Consider the following 22,714-nt stretch of genomic DNA (forward strand, 5'->3'; position numbering starts at 1 on the left):
CGTTGGTACGATGTGATCTGACACGTACATTTCATCCACAGCAATTCTTAACACAAATCAAAATCGTCTACAATGACATTTCTGTGATCGGGTCTTTTCCTGTGTTTACCAGGAGAAATCAATTTTCGTGTCGGAGAATGCACTTTCCGTGTAAGAGACTCCTTGCGAATTCTTTTTATAGTTGATTCAGACAAACCCGTAGCTCTAGAAGCACGTTTTGTAACTTGACCAAGAGGTACTAAACACTGTTTCTCTCTTGATTCGCGGTCACAGAATTCAACAATGTTGCTTATGATTTCTCGAGAATCACTATGAATAGTCGCGCCTTTCTTCCTAGAGCTCGCCATTACACTAAAACACAGTATATTCTAATATTAAAAACAAACTAACTCAGGGTGTCTACTGATACTGGAAATACTTGAATTATACTGGAATTTAATTTTGATACTGGAATTTTGATTCAAATACTGGAAAAATCATTAAAACATATTTTGTCAACAATACTATTTTGTAATTGTTTTAATAGTCTTAGAAACAATTTTGTATTCATTGAGATTATAATTTTTTTTTCCAAAACAAGAGTTATATACATTTTCTAATTAGACATTTAAAGTAATGGGTGGAATGGAGAGCTGAGTGGGGAGTTGGGAGGCCCTTTAAAAAATGTTAAAAAATCATTGTATTTCAAAAAAACCAAGATTAACTAAATTTATTAAAAATAAAATATTCTTTTGATGGTAAAACAATTACAAATCTGAAATCATCAAGAGAGTGATTATTCCTAAAGAACTTACAAAAAAAATCATTGTATTAGGTACAGGAATTTTGCTGATACTTATACTGAATATACTGGAAATATACTGGAATTTTGAAAATTAAACTCAGTAGACACCCTGTAATTCGAAAAACACAACGAAACTAAGCACGAAACACAAAGCACAACGCGCATTTCAAATGACACCACGGAATAGCACACAGATCACTTTACCCGGAGTAGCAGACGACATCTAAGTATAGACCACACCTCAAAAACCGAAAATGGACTTGACCGTGTCGTTGACCTTTCCCCGCTACCCCTGTTTTAGGGTTCTTCTCGTGATCTGTGAGCTGTACAATCCACATGGTGCATTGTCTTCCAACTTCTACCTAAGAAGATAAGAACAAAGTATAAATGAATCTCAGGAAGTGCAATTTCTCACTTACAACCGTATCTCGAAAGATTCTTTAAAAGCGTCGTATTCTTGCAAGTTTCATGTGGTTCAATTTGCGGCTGATTTGTTTATACCTGTGAACCAGCAACTAATAGTGATGGTGTATTCATACTTGGATGGTGGTTGGTAAATGTTGTAATATCATTCACTAGTCCAAATCCCGCTCAAGGCAGGGTGGTACGTATTGCCTTTAGTTTCCCATAATTCATTTCATTATTTTCGTTCGTTCCTAATCGTCTCTGTTAGCCTGAAAGGCAGATACGTGTCTGTTTCTTTGTTCATTGAAGTTTAGCGTTCCTTTTCAGAAATAAGGCTGTATAAGGTGCGGACCTAGAGTTTAAGGTGGAATCCGAATCACCGTATTTTGTACAATATTCTGCCGAGAATTGAACCAGGAACCCCTTGTACAGTCCGCAGCAAAAAAAAAAAAAAAAAAAAAAAAAAAGCAACATGAGCATGTAAGTTTATTGTGAAACTACGCCTAACAGCGTAGGGAATCAACATAACGTCTAAGTGGCACGAATCACGCCAGAAGAAACTTCAGCGTTCTCCACTGCACACTTATTTTGGAGCAAAAGACTTCGTCGTTTCACAATAAACTTACATGCTCATGTTGCAGGTTTTTTTGCTGCGGATTGTACCAAAGGTGTTTACACAAGCCACTAGAATAGCGAGTAGAGGTAAAGGCAAACACAGAGTCCGTGAAACTCAAAGATAGAATACAATACAGTGTTTTATTTTCTCTCATGTTGGAAAAGAATATTCACTAAATGGTACCGCTCTCGTTTCATTTTCTCTCTCTCTCTCTCTCTCGATATATATATAGTACGTTCCACGAATAACACTAAAAAACCCTTTTCTTGCATAAACCAAGACAGATATAAACATGAAACTTTTGTAACCTTCAAGGGACATAAAAGACAACATTATGCTGATAAGGGGAATCCCCATGATGGGGGCTCAAAGTGGTTCCGGTGGTTAACTACAGAATTTTAAATAGTAACCTCCATCGTGTGGTATTTCATTTGAAAGGTAATTACGTGTAGAGACCAGTTCTGGATGTCGCTATCGTGTCCCTAGCCAACATGGCGGCCATCCGTAAAGTACGGTCGAAGTGTGTTCCACGCATAACACTAAGACCCGTCTCCTGAAGAAACCAAGGCAGAGAGAAACATGAAACCTTTCGTAACCTTCAAGGGGCATAAAATAAAACATTATGCTGATAAGGAGAATCCCCATGAGGGGGCCGAAGGGAGTTACGGGGGGTAACTACAAAAGTTTAAGTAGCAACCTCCATCGTGTGGTACCTCGTTTCAAAGGTAATCACGTGTAGAGACCAGGCCGTGTAACGTAGGCCTAGTTCGGAACGAACGCATAATACACGTACCACACGTTTAGCACTGTAACAGTATTGCAAATAAAATACAAAGCGTGCAAATTGAACTGAAACGGATAGAAAAGAGAGTATCATAATATTAACAAAAAATAAACCCTCCAAGGCTCAAACCCCGTACCGCGACTGTACTGAACGCACGCGTTACCACTGCGCTACTGTAGAACTGCTACACTTGCGGGCGAGGAGATGTAGTTCATGAGGATGAGTTGCCCGTAGTGGCGCTTTGGTGTTGGATACACGTACTTGAGCAAAGTCACTCTGTTTACTCGTCACCACTATCGGATGAGATTTTCATACCAACAGTGCGGTACTTACAACCTGCAGCAGTAGGTCTTGAACACCGTACACGTGTGTTTGTGTTAATGCATTTGACCCTCCTACATTGCAGATATAATGTAGTCTCTTGAAGTTTGTTGGGAACACGGTCTGGTCTCTACCAGTGTTGGGCAAATTTCAATTGAATTAACAATTAACAATTAATCTGTAAATTTAATTGTTAACTGCAATTAACAATTGAAATAAGTAATGGTTAATTGTTAATTGCAATTGGCCATTGAAAAAGGAGAATCAATTGCAATTGATCAATTGATTGAAAGTAATTGCAGTGGAAAGTAATTGCAATTGAATTCTGTAATTCAATTGCAATTGAGGTTTACGTCCCACGGTTATGCCGGTTAGGCTAAAGGAGACGGTGATTATGAGAAATGAATGAAATGGTGGAATGAAGAAAGTGGGAGGAAACGGGAGAACCCCGAGAAAACCCACGCACACGGTGTTTGTCCACCACAAAGTTCACTTGGCGGGGGCTGGGATCGAACCCGGGACCCCAAGCACCAGAGGTGAACGCTCTACCACTGAGCCACCGTGGCCCTCAATTGCAATTGAAATTAATTGGCAATTGATTCAATTGCAATTGATTTCCACAGCAATTACTTTCAATTGATTGATCAATTGCAATTGATTTTCACTGATTAATTTTCAACACTGTAGTTCAGAGAGGGCGTAGGGCAATGAAAACTTTAGCCACGACCAATTGACTCACCACCCGTCGTGACCCACGACCCACCGTGTCCCACTCTGACCCACCACCCATCATAAACCACTCTTACCCACTGTGACTCACAGACCCACCAAAACCTATTGTCATCAACTCTGACCCATGATTCACGCCCTCTTCTCTACTGACTAAAGAGTTTAAACTTGTAATAAAACAAGCCTATAAAATTATCACTCATCGGAGTTTGAATTTCTACGGTCAATCGCTCAAGCACCGCACTAATACAATAACGGCGGATCTGACCTTTCTAATATAAATAAAATAGAATTTGTTCGTGTGTCTGTCTGTCTATCTTTGTGCGGCCTGTGGACGAGACGAGTGGACCGAAACTTTTCAAAATTTGGTCACGGGTAGCTTGGTCTAGGCCCCAGACCAAGATGAAGAGTTTTTTTTTAATTCCTTACTAGGGGGTCTCCAGGGGACGTTTACCGGGACCGGCCTGGGGACCAGAAAAGTCGACCGAGAGTTACCAAATTTTGGTCAAAGATACCTTGGTCCAGGTCCCACACCAAGGCAAAGCGTTTTCAACAAAATTCTTAACAGGGGGTCTCAGGGGGGCGTTTACCGGGACATGTAAAAGTAGAACGATATCAGTGTCGATTTCATAGTTTTCGCGGTCGCTGAGATCAATGGTGAAACTCCGATCGCATTAACTTCCAAATTCACCGTATTCGGCTGCGGGCCGTGGGTCAACGGGAAAGGGATACCGGAACGTAAAAGTAATCCAAAATGACCGATATTAGTGTCAAATCCATGGTTTTCGCGGTTGCTCATATCAATGGCGACACTACCATTAGCGATGACTTTCAAATTCATCCACCGTTGTATGCGGGCCTTGGGTCAACAGAGGGGGGAATTCCGAGAAATGTAAAAATAATCGAAAATGACCGATATTAATGTCAAATCCATAGTTTTCGGGATAGCTGAGCTCAATGGTGAAACTCAAGACCGCGTTTACTTTCATATTTAGCCCCCATCAGCTAAGAAAGGGGGCATTATAAAGGGGATCACGAGACATGTAAAAATAATCCACAATGACCGATGTCAAATCCGTAGTTTTCGCGGTGGCTGAGATCAATGATGATACTTTCATTAGCGATGATTTTCAAATTTAGCCACCATTGTATGCGGGCCGGGAGTCACCGGGGGTGGGGAATTGCGAGACATGTAAAAATAATGGAAAGTGACCGATATTAGTGTCAAATCCATAGTTTTCGCTGTCGCTGAGATGAATGGTGATACTTCCACAGGCGTTGACTTCCAAATACAGCCCCCATCGGCTGTAGGCCAGAGGCATTGTTTTTTTCAAAATTGGAACCAGAGGATTATAGGGACTTTTACCGGCATATGTAAAAAGTAGTAGAAAATGGCGATGTTAGTAACACACATTCATAGTTTTCGCGGTATTGGTTGGGGTTGGTGGGGGCCAGAGGAGATTTTTTCACAATACGAACCAAGGGGGTCTGAGGGGTGGTTCACCGGGATATGTAAAAGTAGTAGAATTTGTGTCGAATCCATATTTATTGGGGTTGCTCAGACGTATAGTGACACCCCCGATAGTGTATACTTTCAAATTCAGCCCCTATCGGCCTTCCCAATGAAAACACATGTACGGAAACGGTTGTTGGATATATATTCACACAAAATATATCCAATTTTAGAAATGTTTTTTAATTGTTCTCCCGTTGTTCACTTCGTTTGCATTGATATTTTATCTGATCCATGCGAAGAACGGGCATAACAGCTAGTACGAAATGGTAAAGTGTTTGTTATGGAACAAATTACAATGAATTCAATTATATAGATAATAATTATAATTAATAATTATTTCCTTGTTGAATTATAGATACTTTTCAGTGGGAAACTGAATAAAATTTAAAAGTCCCAAATCAACTTAAAGTAGACCAACGTAAAGGAAAAATGTATAAAATTTTCCATATAATTAAGCTTACAAACTTAAATGGAAATTTAGCTTAATTACATGGAAATTTTTTGTGTCGTTTTGTGCGCCTATTTCCTCGTTTTCTGCGTCACCGGAAATGGGTCAATGTTATCCTACAAATATGGCGGAACAAGTTAATGCTGTTCCGTCAGGAACGATTTCAAGGTCGTTTCCTTCACATCATCTTGTGCGTGTTTTCTACCGTTTTGTAAGCCTATTTCCACGTTTTGTGAATCAATGGTAGTGGGTCAAAATGGGCATTCAAAGTGGGAAGAAAAATGATCCACTCTCCCACCAGTATCGAATTTCAAGGTCGCTTTTTCGCATTGTTTAGTGCATGTTTTTACCGTTTCTGTGCATATTTTCACGTTTTGTAGGCCAACAAAAGTGGGTCAAAGACGGCCTACCAATATGGCAGAAAAAGACATATCCATTCCACTTTTAAGGTCCATTTTGACCATCTCCCACTAATGCACAAAGTGACACAAATCATGCATAAAAAATGTGAAGAAAACGACCTCGACATTCGATGGTGACGGAACAGCATTATGTTATTCCGCTATACTTGTAGGCTCTTTTGACCCATTTTCGTTGTCGCACTAAAGTGGAAATAGGAGCACAAAACAGTACAAAGCAGGCACTATACGATGCGAAAGAAACGACCTCCAAATTGGATAGTGGCGGAACAATGGCTCTATTTCCTCACACATTGATGGACCATTTTGACGCATTTCTGGTGATGCTCAAAACGTGGAAGTACGCGAACAGAACGGTACAAAATACACACTAAACGATGCGTAAGAGCCAACCCCAAAATTCGATAGTGGCGGAACAGTGAGCCATTTAACTCCCACTTTAAAGCCCCGTTTAACTCACCTCGGGTGATGCACAAGACGAGAAATAGGCGCAGAAAACTTAAAAAAAAGGGCACTAAACGATGCGAAAGAAACGACCTAGAAATTCGATAGTGTCGGAACAATGGGTCATTTTGGTCACACTTTGGAGGCCCATTTTGACACATTTTTGGTGACGCGCAAAACGTGGAAATAAGGGCACGAAACGGCACGACACATTCACTAGTCGATGCGAAAGGAAGAACCTCAAAATTCGGTAGTGGCGGAGCAGTGGGTCAATTTCGTCCCACCTTTGAGGCCCATTTTGACCGTCTTCCAGTGACGCACGAAACGTCGAAATACGCGCACAAAAGGGTACGCGATGTGAAATTAACGACCTCGAAATTCGATAGTGGCGGAACAGTGGGTCATTTTCGTCCCATCTTGGAAGCCCATTTTGACCCACTTCCGATGACGCACAAAACGTGGAAATAAGGGCACGAAACGGCACGACACATTCACTAGTCGATGCGAAAGGAAGAACCTCAAAATTCGGTAGTGGCGGAGCAGTGGGTCAATTTCGTTCCACCTTTGAGGCCCATTTTGACCGTCTTCACGTGACGCACAAAACGTCGAAATAGACGCACAAAAGGGTACGCGATGTGAAATTAACGACCTCGAGATTTAATAGTGGCGGAACTCTTGGTCATTTTCGTCCCACCTTGGGGACTCATTTTAACCCACTTCCCATGACGCACAAAACGGCACAAAACGATGTGAAGGAAACGAACTCGAAATTCATTAGTGGCGGAAGAGCAATAATTTGTTCCGCCATATTTGTAGACCCATTTTGACCCACTTCCGGTGATGCAAGAAATGTGGGAATAGGCGCACAAAGCGACACAAAACACGCACAAAAGATGCAAAACAAAGTACCTCGAAATTCGTTGGTGGTGGAACAAGTTAATGACGCCGTGAGCACCAATATAAGTATATACTGTAGTACTTACCAGGGGGCGCGGTGGGTCAGTGGTAGAACGTTCACCTCCGGTGCTTGAGGTCCCTGGTTTGATCCCAGCTCGCGCAGTTTGGACTTTGTGGTGGACAAACACCGTGCTCGTGGATTTTCTCGGGGTTCTCCCGTTTCCTCCCACTTTCTTCATTTCATTCATTTCCCATCATCACCGTCTCCTTTAGCCTAACCGGCATAATCGTGGGACGTAAAACTAAAGATTTCATATCATTTTTTGTAGTTCTTACCATCAAGGCTGAGAACTGCACGGTCCAATTTTTTAGCCAAAGTAGAAGCCCAACCGGAATAGTGATGATGTTAACCGGCCCGGCTCGGTTCAACTGAGCGTACAGCTTGAGCTGGCTTGGTTGGGATTACCCATCGACTGGGCTCAATTGAGCCAGTGGCTTGAACCGGCTCGGTAAAGACGAGTTATCGACTCGGCTCGATTGGAGCCAATGGCTCGAACCAGCTCCGTTGAAACGAGTCCATAGGCTGGGTTCGAGTTAGCTTAACTAAGCCAATCGCTCGAACCGGCTCGGTTGGGGTAAGCAATCAGCTCGGTTCGGTTCGGCTCGTGTGAGCCTTCGGCTCGAGTTGGCTCGGTTGGATGAGCTGTTGGCTCGGCTCACTTCTCGGTTTGGCTCGATAAGTGAATGAGCTGTGAGCGAGCCGCTTGAGCCGTTGACAACCCTAAACCCGGGTCGAGCAGTTTTAAACATGTTTGGCTGGAGTCCCATAACTTCTAACAATTTTTGGCTCGAGCCCGAATACTTGCTCCTCCTGAACTCAAACCAAGAACCTCGTGACCGATGTCCTTGCCTCCTGAAGATTTCTTGACTACCGAGATCGACAGTTAACTAATTTTTAGTATTCCGATACAAACCGCCTATATTCCATGTTTATACAGGTACACGGTGTTATAATAATAATTAGTTATAGTAGTAGTAGTAGTAGTATCATTGATAATTATATTGTCTGTGTAGGATACTTGAAGATAGTAGTACTTGGAACTACACAAAGGATTTATCTCGAATTGGCTCGACTCGACTGGAAACTCGATCCGAATTCGAGTCGAGTTGGGAGAAATTTTTCGAGCCGAGATCTCGAGTCGAACTCAAAGATGTCTGCTTCGAGTCGAGTCGAGTTTTAAAGAAAACTCGCTCGTGCTCATTCCTATTGTATGCATGACGGGCATATAGAGTTCTTTCGAGGGGGGATAGAACCATAAACATAATATATTTAAAAATACTTAGTTTGACGGCTTTCTTCCCAGGGGGGAAAAGGGATGGTAGGTATCCAGCATTTCTTATAAATACCTTATTTGAAATATGTAAAACAGTAACAAGTGGATAATACAATATACACTCATCTTCTTATCTTCAGTTTTAATTGCTGATTTCAATTGTCAATTGCAATTAACAATTGAATGTTTCAATTGCACCCTTTGCAATTGACAATTAACAATTAAAAGTTTCAATTGCCTGGTGACCAATTAACAATTAACAATTGACGAAAATTTAATTGCAAATTTTATGATTGAATTCAATTGCAATTGAAATTAATTGTCAATTACAAATTGAAATCAATTGCAATTGATTTTCAGAGCAATTATTTGGTCTAGGAATTAATTCGTGCGGTTGGTACGCACACATTGAAGCTGTAGTACAAACACAAAATACATAAATACCTTAAGAAAAATATTGTCCATCGCTAGCCACCACTTTCGCCCATCTGTCAGGCAATGTACGGATTCCGTGGCGAAAGAAGTCCTCATCCTTGGAAGCGATCCAGTCAGAGACCCATGTTTCGATATCTTCTGAAGAAGTAAACCGCTGTCCAATCAAATCGTTGTTCATGCAATCGAACAAGTAGTAGTCCGAAGGAGCAACGTCTGGTGAATACGGCGGGTGGGGTAAAACTTCCCATCCGACATTTTCTAAATAGGTTTTGACCGGTTTTGCGACATGTGGGCGAGCGTTATCATGTTGAACAATAAGTTTATCATGTCTGTTCTCCCATTCTGGTCGTGTTCTGGCCAGAGCTTGCTTCAAACGCATTAATTGTCGTCGATAACGTTCTCCATTCATAGTTTCACCCGGTTGCAGCAGCTCATAGTACACCACACCTTTCATATCCCACCATATGCACAGCATAACCTTTGCACAGTGAATATCTCGTTTTGGTTGTGATGGACCTGGTTCACCTGGTTTCACCCAGGCCTTTTTTCGTTTAGGGTTCTCGTAATGGATCCACTTCTCATCACCCGTAATAATTCGATGCAGAAACCCCTTTCTGCTCTGTCGTTGAAGCAGCAATTCGCAAATGGTTTTTCGTCTTTCAACGTCTCTGCCTTTCAATTCATGTGGAACCCAATGTGACATCTTTTGAATCATTCCCATGGCTTTCAAGCGTTTGGAGACTGTTGTTTGATCAACGCCTAATGCTGCTGCAAGTTGTTCCTGCGTTTGACACGAATCCTGCTCGAGCAATGCTGTCAATTCTTCGTCTTGAAATTTTTTTGGCTGTCCAGCTCGCTCTTGGTCTGCCAAGCCGATATCACCACTTCTAAACCGTGCAAACCACTTCTGACACGTTCGCTCAGCTAGAGCATGGTCACCATACACTTCCACCAAAATACGATGACTTTCAGTCGCACTTTTCTGCATGTTAAAGTAATGCAGCAGGACACCCCGCAAAAACACTTTATCAGGCACAAATTGCGCCATGTTCACTTAACTACAAACTGGTGTTGTTGACGCTTTAATCCACTGCCCTATACTACGAACGATACGCGATGACAGGGGTTTGCAACACATGTGTGGATACACGGAACTGTGGGACGCTCCGTTCGTTGCGCCATCTCTTGTCCACCCGCACGAATTAATTCCTAGACCAAATATTTTCAATTGATTGATCAATTGCAATTGATTTCAATTGATTTTGCCCAACACTGGTCTCTACACATGATTACCTTTGAAACGAGGTACCACACAATGGGAATTGCTATTTAAAATTTTGTAGTTACCCCCCGTAACCCCCTTGGGCCTCCGTTATGGGAGACTATTCTTATCAGCATAATGTTGCCTTGTATGTCCCTTGAAGGTTACAAAAAGTTTCATGTTTCTATCTGCCTTGGTGTCCTCGGGAGAAATGTATTAGTGTTATTCGTGGAACGCACTATATATAATATGAGGAACTTGTTTCCAAACACCACCTAAGTCACTTTTCTTCAATTTTCGGTTTTTGCGCTTTATTTGTGTATTAGGAGTAGATACACATGCCTGACTGTATAACCTCTTAAAACTCACGTAAGTTAAAATTAAATGTATAAAATTACATTTTTTTTTTCCAAAATGCGCCCAAGTCATTAAAAATATTAATTCCAAACTCCACTTAAGTCACGTCGGCATTATTTATCTGCTTTGAAAGTTTGATATTCATTGTTACCATTTCTCTGATTGGTGTTTATTTTTAGATTTGGAGCGAAAATTAATCTATTGTTTAGAATTTGCTTAAAAACAGTTAGTTATTGTAAGAGTTAACAACTAGTAAGAAGATATTTAAAGAAAACTATATACCGTGTATACAAGAGACTACTACGTTGTTATTACGACTGGCTGAAAACAATACACCTGTACTGCAAAATGGAAATTGGATTACTAGAGCCTGTGAAGGAAGAGAAGGGAAGGAAGCGATCAAGATATTCCGGAAACTGGGTAAAGAAATAATAAAATATAATCAATATAAAAGTACACTTTAAAAAATGAAAGTTTAAAATATAAATCTTAGAACTAAAATAAATAAAAATTCATTAGAAACACACAAATCATGTTAATCTTACATGTTAGTGTAAATAGGCACATAGTGTAATCAAATATAAATTCTTCTTCTTCTTCTTCTTCTTCCTCCTCCTCTTTTCTTCTTCTTCTTCTTATTATTATTTTATATGTTTTACAAGATGTAATGATAGTAGAGTGTAATCATTGAGCAGTAGCTCACTTTTTTCTGGAGAAAACATATGACTTGAGTGGTTTTTGGACGGAAATGAAACATTTTTCCGCCATTTAGGCCTAAACCTAAAATCAGACATTTCTTAAAATTTAGCATGTTGTTATGTACCACCAGACATAAAAGATATCGTTGAAATATTTTTCACTAAATGTAGAACCAGAGCGATACACGTGTTTCGCTTCTCCTGTAAAATTACAAAAAATGACTTAGGTGGAGTTTGGAAACAAGCCCCTCATATCTATCTATCTGTGTCTCGGAACGGAAGCACAAGCCAGTATCCGCATTGCCGTATTCAAATGACATGCGAATCTCACAAGGAACATACGTAAACGTGTCGTCCGGACACCCGAATCAGAAATAGTCCATTCGATAAACATAACAAAAATATGTTCATGCACTAAAAGTTAGGTGCCATGGACAATGGAATAAGTACCTGGAGCCCATTAATCCTTTTAGCGTAAAAAAAATTGTAGACTCGCAATGAAAAAGATATAGCATCAACATTGTCCATTGGAAAGTCATGCTTTATAGTTCATTCTCTTCAGCATGAAACAAGTTTTCTAGAGGTGCTATGTATTGGCGCCCATAACGTATTTGAAAACGGAAAATTGAGAAAAATATTTCCTACTAAATTACCTCCCTTCAAATTTGGCCCCTTCTGAAGTGGCCCCAAATAAAAGGACACAAGCAAATGTATCTTGAAAAATACTACAGGGGTTAAAAAATGAGTGTACCAAGTTTCGTTTTGATAGACGGAATAGATATGAAGGGAAAGGTTTTATACCAATGCGCTGTGTATATACAGATGGTGATCAGAAAAATGGAAACACCTGTAGTTGGCAACACGTCAGATGTATAAGTTGGCAGTGGTGTCGTGGTGCCCGCAGCGCCGGACCGCTGGTGGTGGTGTGTTAGGTCGGTCTCCATACTACGTCAGGCGCAGTGGAACAGCAGTGTCCAGTGGCTGCGAGCAGACGGAGGTAGTGTAAAATGGGAGACCTCTCAGATTTTCAAAGAAGGCAAATTGTTGGTGCGCGGTTATGTGGAGTGAGTGTGACGGTAGTGGCTACTGTGTTAGGTGTGTCGCGTGGAACAGTGTCGAAGGTGATGACGGCCTACACAACACACGGGAAAACCGCATCAGGGAAGCGGAACAGTGGGCGGAAGAAAATCATGAGTGACAGGTCACGCTGAGTATTAAAGCGCATTGTCACGCAGAACCGTCGTGCCACTGCGGAGCAAGTGACGGAGGAACTCAATCAGCACCTCCCGCACCCTGTTTTGACAATCACAGTCCGCTGCGAATTACATGACATGAACTTACGGGGTCGTGTTGCACTGGCCAAAACCGCTCATCAGGGACCATAACGCTTTCGCACGCCGCAAATGGTGCCGCGACCATGTAACTTGGACCGTTGAGGACCGTGATATGGTCGGATGAGTCATCCTTCACCTTATTCCCAAACACGGGCAATGTTTATGTGTGGAGAACGCCCAAAGAAGCTTATGATCTGCAGTGTCTCCGCCCAACTGTGAAACATGGCGGCGGCTTGGTGATGCTGTGGGCCGCCATATCATGGTTTTCATTAGGTCCTGTGGTCACACTTAGCGGACGAATCACTGCCAACGATTATGCCGCAATTTGTAGCGGCAGTCTTGTTACCAAGTAATCCACTACCTATGAAAGGGTTATTTAGGCTTCCCTTAATGCGGAATAATTTGGGCAAGTAATCTTTTTTCATTTAAATTATAAATCTCCTTCAACTTGAACAATTTATTATATAAATTCTTTAACACGAATGTAAATTTAACAATAACAAAATAAATGTGCAGACACAAACATTATTCAAAACCAAATTCAACCCTATCCCATTTTGAATGGTAGTCCGGAAGTTTTCACACATTCGCATTCTACTATTTAATATTCTAAATTGAATTTACTGATTTTCTTTTTGAAAGGTTTCTTATTCCAAATATATTCTCCAAAGACACCACTCACCAAAACTTGCAGCAGTTGGGCCAAAATGGAAGGAAAAAAAAATAGATTAAAATTTAGTACTTACAATTTCTTGACGAGTCATATATCGTTGGCACTGTCCACAAAATTTATTACATCATTCCGTCTACCTTATGTATAGGAGCACTTTCTATCAAAAACTATACCGAAATCACATTTTACTAATTTTCAATTTGACGAACACAATTTCTAAGCTCCTACCCCTGCTTACCTCACGTTTCATTCTAATGGAAACGCAGTAGTTACGGGTAGATTACAAAAGATAGATGGCGTTTTAATCACTTCGAACAAACGAAAATCAGAACCCTGACATTGACCTACAGAGTCAATGTTTCCATATACAAGTTTATTTAACTAATCAGCTGATCAAGAATGTCCAAAGTTCTTCGACTTTTTTTTTTAACATGAACTTATGAGAGAAATGTCTCATATTAAATTTTCCACCGCTTTTTTGGTTAATTACTTAAACAAACTGTTATTAACATTTCGAAGTAAGTTCATCAAATTTAACGAACTCACCGATGGAAATTCTTCACATACAAATCGTTAGTTGTTTAGGAGCTCCTTTTAGTTCAATGTCCAATCGACGAAGCACGCACTATAACTGCAGAAAGATAACAGGATTGATGACGGCATTGTTCTTGCTTATCCACCTGATGGTCCTGATTTATTTCCAGTCTTCTATGGGAAGGTTCTTTCGAACAAACACAGCCATGGCCAGAAACACCCAATTCCGAACCTGCAGAATTGTACAAACAGAGCACAGTACACATATATATATAACACATAACATATATTATTTTAGCATTGAAGTGGATTACAATTGTTACAGAATCTATACATTTTATTTTATTTTCCATTATTTATTTTCTCTTGCTGTATAAAATTTATTTATAAAACTTACATGTCTCTTAATTTTTATTTTCTTATCAGCTACGAGTTGTAACCATACAGTGTTTACTGTTGGATAGCTCAAAATTTCGTAAGGACCTTGATATTGGCTATCTAATTGAGGTTGATAACGTTTCTCTAAAGAAGATTTAGTTACTTTCTTAACCAATACTTTCTCTCCAATAGGTAATTCTATATCTCTATGTTTTCTAGAATACAATTTCTCTTTCCTTTTCCATGCCAGCTCAATATTATCTACAATAGTTCTACTCATTTCAACTTTATCTTGAGTAGTTTCAAGAATTCCTAGATCTAAAATCCAGTTTACATCTAAAGGATTAAACATTTTTCTTCCTAAATACAATTCACTTGGACTTTTCACTACTATTTAATGTGGATTGGACTTGATAGATATACTTAGACCACTTCGTTTGATTTTTATGAATATGTTTTCAAAATCAGTTTTATATTTTTATTTTGTCTTTCTGTTAAATTGCTTGACATGGAATAAGGAGTAGTACAAATGTTTTTAATGCCCAAACTAAATAAATAATTTTTGAAATAATCACTTTGCAGATATCCGGCATTGTCATGAATTAACTTATTTGGAAAACCGTAAGAATAAAATATTTTATCTAATTTCAAACATATAGACTTTGAATTCAAATTCCTGAGAGGTTCGATAATAACAAATCTAGAAAAAACATCGGTTAAGACTAATACATATACAAACCCATTACTGATAGGCCAAGGCCCCATTACATCTAAAAATAGAAAATTATTAGGATATTTCTCTTTCTGAGTGTAGTAGGTACCATAAGGAAGTCTATTCCTATCCCTACACAGCTGACAAGTCATACATATTTGAACAAAATCTCTAATTTCCTGGAATAAATTAGGAAAAGTATAGCGTATAGCCACTTTTGCTATCGTTCTTTGGACCCCACTATGACCCCCACCTACAGGATCTTGATTGATGAAATTTAATCACACTATATTTTAGAGACTCCGGTACAACAGCTCTTAAACCTCCATATTGTTTACCTGAAGTTTTCTTTAGAACGATACCATTTTTAAGAACATAAGGTTCCTTTACCTGTCCCCTCTCTAATTCTTGTATTATAGCATTTAAACTAGGGTCCTCTCGTTGATGATCTCCCAATGGCTTATGGAAAAAAGGATTATTCCAGAAATTAACAAAATTCAAATGTACTTCTTTATCATCTACCTTATCAATTTCCACTATATCTGATGGAGGAGGAGTATAATCGATATAATTATGCATCCTAGTTAGAAAATCTGCCATATTGCGCTCACTCCGCAAGTGAATAATATCAAATTGATATCGACTCACCTTTTCAATAAGAGAGCCCTATTTCCTTTGACGTTTATGATTTTTAAGTATCCACGTCAAGGCTGAATTATCACAATAAATTGTGAATTTCTTATGAAGATACATGTCAAATTTATCAAGCGCATGAACTAAGCTAGAAAGTTCAAGATCAAAAACGCTTTTCGACCAGTCTGATGGAGGAACTCGTTTACTCAAAAAGTAAACTGGTCTAAGTTTTCCTTCGCCTTCATACTGGCTTAATATAGCACCATAACTTTTGGTGGAAGCATCAACATGTAAAACGAAGGGCGCATCCATATCTGGCACTTGAAGAACTATATGGTTAATAATAGCTTCCTTAATTTTCTCTAGTAAATCATCTTCCTCCTTCCCCGAGATAAATGGAACCGTAGGTGATCTCATAGCATATAATGGACTTAAAAGTTCTGAATAATCTTTAACATATCTAAGATAATAATTTAGAAATCCCAACATTCTGTTCAAGGCACGTTTATTTTTCGGTCGTGGTATTTCTTTAATAGCTCTTACTCTTTCATCATCTATTTTCATTTGACCATTAGAGAACTCATATCCTAATATCTTCACTTTTAATTTCATAAACTGAGCTTTGTGTGGACTAATGGTAATCCCCCATTCTTTCAACCTTTTTAACACTTTCTCTAAAATTTCTTTATGTTTCTCAATACTATCTGAGTGAATTATTAAATCATCGCATTAAATATCTAAATAATCCCCTTCGATATCACGAAAGATCTTATGCATTAAACTGGCTAACACAAATGGTGAAACTGCCATTCCCATTGGTAGGCGACAATACTGTAATAATCTATTTGGTGTAGCAAATGCTGTTATATTCCTACACTCAGGTTTAATCTCTAATTGATGAAATGCTGATCGGACATCAATTAATGTATACAGATGGTGTTTACCAATATTAGAAATAATAGATTCTAAGTTTGGACTCGGAAATCAAGTCAGTAACAATTTAGAATTAATTTGACCGTAATTGATCACTAATCTCTTAGATTGATCCTTATTAGTGACGAGGAAGCAGGGAGAGATGTACGGACTACTATTTATTTCTTCAACAACACCCTGTTCTATTAATTTATCTAACAAGGAAGGGTCACGCAGTGGCTCCGCTGAGATCCGAACGAGACAATAGTGTTTGCATTTGGTATGTCATAACTAGATGAATCCCTAAGTTATACGTGCCACCGGGCGGAATATCGTGAGTTACAACATATTTTGTAATGTAAGAACTACAAAAAATTACCTGACAGAATAGTTTGAACCAAGTCATTTGCTCCGAAACGGTTGGGTAACTGGAAAACTCGGCCAACACGTATCCCATCATTTTCAACGACAAACTTTTTGGGGTAAAACACTTTGTTCCAGGGTCCTCCGCAGAGTCCCAGACGGGGTCCAACTCAAAATTTTAAATGGCAACGGGGGTTAAATGGCACATCATTTGAAAGCTGTTGTAAAATGAAAGAAAATGCAGTAAGTTTCGACTCTCTACAACAACCCTGTGCAGAATGGTAACGGGTCAAAGCGTAAACAAAAACTTAATTGAAAAGTCCATGGTCATCCATATAAATCGGAAACGGTGAGACAAATGTGAAAACAGGAAAGGAAGTGTGGTATTATTTTCAAAGTACAACGATTTAAGTGAAAACGTTTTGTTCCAGGGTCCCACATAGTGCCAGGTGGGGTACAACTAAAAAGTTTCAAATGGCAAGAGAGGTAGGACATCGTTTGAAAGTTAAGTGAAAGACGATGGAGCACGTCTCGACTTTCTACGACAACCCTGTTGAAAATTGCGGTTGGTCAAAATGTAAACAAAAACTTAATTGAAAATATATTGGCACCAAGATGGCCGCTTAAAACCTATAACGAAAGGATAAGCATACCAAACTGCTGAAGCTAGGAAAACAAATTTGGCATTATTGTTGATTAGTAAATGACTAAAATAATGAAAATGTTCAAAGACGCGACATCTTGAGTTCAAAATGCCGCACTATGTATCGAACGCATATCCAGCTCACACCACTGTGTTGGAGAACGAACGTTTATGGTTAATAGTAGATATCCACAAAATATCAGAGTATAATCTGTAATCCAATATGGCTGCCAGCGTGAAAAATGAGTTTGTATATAAATATGTTATTTCTTGGAATACTGTGACCAAATCAACAAAGTTTGACGCAGCTCGATGTAATGAAATGACTTACACATGGTTGGTACTACTCGTCAATCTTGCAATTTTATTTTATTTTATTTTATTTATTTATTTATTTTATTATTATTATTATTATTATTATTATTATTATTATTATTATTATTTGTATATTTGGTATTGCTTGAAGTATTGCGATCAAACCAACGAATGGCATACAAATGTAACCATTACGAATACGTTACAATAGAGCCCCAGACCTACTGGTGCAAGTTCTTTCTGTATGAACTACGTATGACAAAATTAGAAAAATACCCGAAGGTATTCAACTTTTGTTTAGCAGTATGAGTAGGAAGTCAGAGTTGTGTATTCATCGCATATTCGTTATATTCAAGTAAATAATGTCGAGAGAACCGTGACGAACACGCATTAAGAAGAAAACATATATGTGTTGTTACCGAATGAAATAATAGTTGGAAGTGAATCGAAATTCAATTGTTCTTTAGTCTTCCTATTATTTGTAGATACGTAATAGAGAAAAATAGAGATTTAGATTTGTACTCTTATGAATGACGTAAGTTTTAAGCGTCCATCTTGGATTCAAGGTGGCCATAGTTTTTCAATTAAGCTTTTGTTTACATTTTGACTCGTTGCCATTTTGCACAGGGTTGTCGTAGAGAGTCGAAACTTACTGCATTTTCTTTCATTTTACAACAGCTTTCAAACGATGTGCTACTTAACCCCCCTTGCCATTTAAAAAGTTTGAGTTGGACCCCGTCTAGGACCCTGCGAGGACCCTGGGGCGAACTTCTTTTTTATCCGAAAAAGTGTGTCCTTGAAAATGATGGAATACGTATTGTCCGAGCTTTCCATTTACCCAACCGTTTCCGAATAAATGACTCGGTTCAATCTATTCTGCCAGCTTTGTAGCTTTTATATTACAAAATATGTAACTCACGACTTTCCGCCCGGTGGCACGTATAACTGGGATTCGTCTAGTTATAACATATCAAATGCAAACACAATTGTCTCGTTCGGATCTCAGCGGAGCCACTGCGTGACCCTTCCTTGTAAGAATAAATCGAGTTCTTTCATTTTATATTTAGGAATCATATAAGGTTGAGTAATACTTGGCGAAGGATCTGTCAATTGAATTGCATATAAATAATCACGAACATGCCCTAACTTATCGTTTTTTTTTCTTTGTAATCATTATGTAATTGTTTAACATACGGTCTCAAATTTACATCATAAATATTTTCAAAATTTACACTACCTTTTAATGCTTCTTCTCCAGCCCCCATTTTATCTGCCTCCTTATACAATGGATTAAAGATTCTCGTGCCAGGTGGAACATCTTCATAAACAGTACCGTCAGTATTCTCAAGTGCAACAGTCTCCTTGGTCCTTGCCTCATTACGGTTCACCGCTCTACTCCTGGACTCGCCTACGCCACTGGTTGTCTGCTTGATCTCACTGCCATAACGTCGAGGCCCCCTTGGAAACTTCGTAGCCTTGCTGGTTTGGGTTGGTGATGTCATGTTACAGGAAAAAGAACTGCCACCATATTGTAAAGCTGCATCTTCAGACCTAGTCCCCTCGAATCTATCACAAACTCTGGCGCCAATGTGTCTGGGATCTCTCTGTGTAGGCCTGAAATGATATTGGAAAGCGCACAGATCACCGTTCATACGAACTGGGTTATTCTCAAAAGGTTGTAATTTTACTTGCAATTTCAATTTCTCAAAAAGAAGTTCTCGAGCGTTTATATTTTTGTGGACGTAATTATCCCGTAAAAAGTCTAAACCCAACAATAATTTTAATTTTGGATGGTTAACAACTTCAAACCAAGCCGTTAAACGGACACCGTGTATAAAGAAAATAAGTTCCACTAATTCACGCACTAACAATTCATTCCCTTGCATGATGGTCACAGAATAATTAACCTGTTTTATTTTTGGCTTACATTTTGTACGAATTTCTTCTAAAACACTTTTCAATTAAGCATAAAGTCGATCCAGTGTCTATTATACAGGGATATAAAGTATGGCATATACTGATGGGCAATTGTAATAAACTTCCATGGTCTTTCCTTGCACTATGAGAATACGCACTATGAAGTCCAGTTTTATTTATGCCATCTAAATTTTGATAACGCGGTCTACTCTGTCTGTTAATAGGTGTTGGTATATAATTTGTCCTGGCACTTCTTAGAGGAGTTTTTACCCGTGGTAAACAAACCTTTTCACTTTTAACTACATTTTTATAATCTTGTTTATATTTGTCATTTATTTCAAAACTTTCCGCAAAATCTACATATTCATTCACCGTTTTTGGAACACTAAGTATTAACAACAAATTACGAATTTCTGGAGTAACTAAATTGCTTATTAATTTACAAATTTCATCCTCAGGCATGTTGATTTCCAAGACATTTAATGTACTTAATTTCTCTTGTAAAAAGTTTAATACATTTTCATTATCTTGCATTACTCCATAAAGTGAAACCTTCATAAATTCCGTATTATCAAGGGTGTGACAAATTTTAATAATAATAAATGACATATATGACCCCAATCTGTAGTTATTGTTAGCAAGTGCTGCAACTCTTCATAAGCCTGCTTCCTACATCTCTGTAAACTCGACACTAAAATCGCTTCTACAGGAGCAATTTCTTTCACTATTAACATATCAGTTTCAAAAGAAAATGACATACTAACATACCATCTGTTCCATCAATTACCGGTATTTCATATATTTGCTTTTCTAATGAATTAAAAATACTTTGTGAAAATTGTTTTTGAAAGTTACAGGTTATAGGGGCTTGCAACACTGCATGTCTGCGTTCATGAGCAGGTGTATGTTGGAACGACAATAAATTCCCCCCTCTCTGATTTTCCTGCCCTTCACACCTACGACCTTCTATCTCATCGTCAAACGAAATAAGGGGAGGATCAGCCACTGCGACTCTGTTATTACGCAACCTACTACCCCTAGCTTCATAAGCCGCTTGCCAATAATTCATTTTCTCTCACTTCTTTTCTAAATGTACCAATAACCGAAAAATATATATTCTCAATTAAATTTATTTTCTTCCTTTTATCCAGCTTACAAACAGTAATACAAATTTTATTTTCTTTTTCTTATTGTTAATCACAACCAGATTCGAAATCCACTTCCTATTGCTCTCACGCATTAAGGTTTAAGTTCCGAGAATGAAACGTGAGGTAATTTATATTTATATGTAGCGGCAGTCTTGTTACCAAGTAATCCACTACCTATGAAAGGGTTATTTAGGCTTCCCTTAATGCGGAATAGTTTGGGCAAGTAATCTTTTTTCATTTAAATTATAAATCTCCTTCAACTTGAACAATTTATTATATAAATTCTTTAACACGATTATAAATTTAACAATAGAAAAATAAATGTGCAGACACAAACAACATTATTCAAAACCAAATTCAACCCTTTCCCATTTTGAATGGTAGTCCGGAAGTTTTCACACATTCGCATTCTACTATTTAATATTCTAAATTGAATTTACTGATTTTCTTTTTGAAAGGTTTCTTATTCCAAATATATTCTCCAAAGACATACCACTCACCAAAACTTGCAGCAGTTGGGCCAAAATGGAAGGGAAAAAAAAAATTAAAATTTAGTACTTACAATTTCTTGACGAGTCATATATCGTTGGCACTGTCCACAAAATTTATTACATCATTCCGTCTACCTTATGTATAGGAGCACTTTCTATCAAAAACTATACCGAAATCACATTTTACTAATTTTCAATTTGACGAACACAATTTCTAAGCTCCTACCCCTGCTTACCTCACGTTTCATTCTAATGGAAACGCAGTAGTTACGGGTAGATTACAAAAGATAGATGGCGTTTTAATCACTTCGAACAAACGAAAATCAGAACCCTGACATTGACCTACAGAGTCAATGTTTCCATATACAAGTTTATTTAACTAATCAGCTGATCAAGAATGTCCAAAGTTCTTCGACTTTTTTTTTAACATGAACTTATGAGAAAAATGTCTCAAATTTTAGAAGACCACTTGCATCCTATGGTCCGAATGTTGTTCCCGGACAATGACGCCATCTTCCAGGATGATAATGCACCCATTCACACAGCTGGCGTTGTTGCAGCGTGGTTTGAGGAACATCGGTATGAAGTTAAACACCTCCCCTGGCCCGCCCAATCCCCAGATCTCAACATAATTGAACATCTGTGGTCCGTCTTGGAAACGCGACTCCGGCGATGATTTTCACCTCCATCCTCTCTCACAGAACTGACCGATGCCCTGCACGAGGAATGGTGTAAAATTCCACTTGCTACCATTCACGACCTTTATGCCTCCATCCCACGTCGCATCAAGGCTGTTCTGAAGGCGAAAGGTGGCCCGACACCATATTAATCTGGTAAGTTGCAATTTCGTTCAGGTGTTTCAATTTTTCTTATCACCATCTGTACAAAACCGAACCGATGACTTGACCTATAAAGATAACACAATATAAAAAATATAAACGCAATACTATTTATTGACATATCAAGAATTGTACAACGTTTGCTTTGGGAAAGGATGTTCATTGCGGGCCATGCATGCGCTGTTTTTGTCATAGGTGTCAAAACTCACGAACCACACGCTCGCGAACTCGGCACTCGTGCTGAGCTGATCTCGGGCTCAATAATTGAGCACGAACCCGAGCCTCAATTATATATGTGAGCGCGAGTCCGAGTGAGAGTGAGTCCAGTCAAGAGATGTAAGTGCGAGCGCGAGCCCAGTTTGGGGAGTGATCGC

At 38.8% G+C, this 22,714-nt stretch overlaps 1 protein-coding gene across 8 annotated transcripts in view; it reads left to right on the forward strand.

The window, feature by feature from the left end:
• Atg4a (Autophagy-related 4a) overlaps window positions 1–22,714 on the forward strand; it is a 440,329-nt gene that overhangs the window by 129,877 nt on the left and 287,738 nt on the right. The gene's annotated exons all lie outside the window — the stretch shown is intronic.

Source organism: Thermobia domestica, chromosome 8 (genome assembly GCF_964235325.1).
Source record: "Thermobia domestica chromosome 8, izTheDome1.hap1.1, whole genome shotgun sequence".
Classification (NCBI taxonomy): Eukaryota; Metazoa; Arthropoda; class Insecta; order Zygentoma; family Lepismatidae; genus Thermobia; species Thermobia domestica.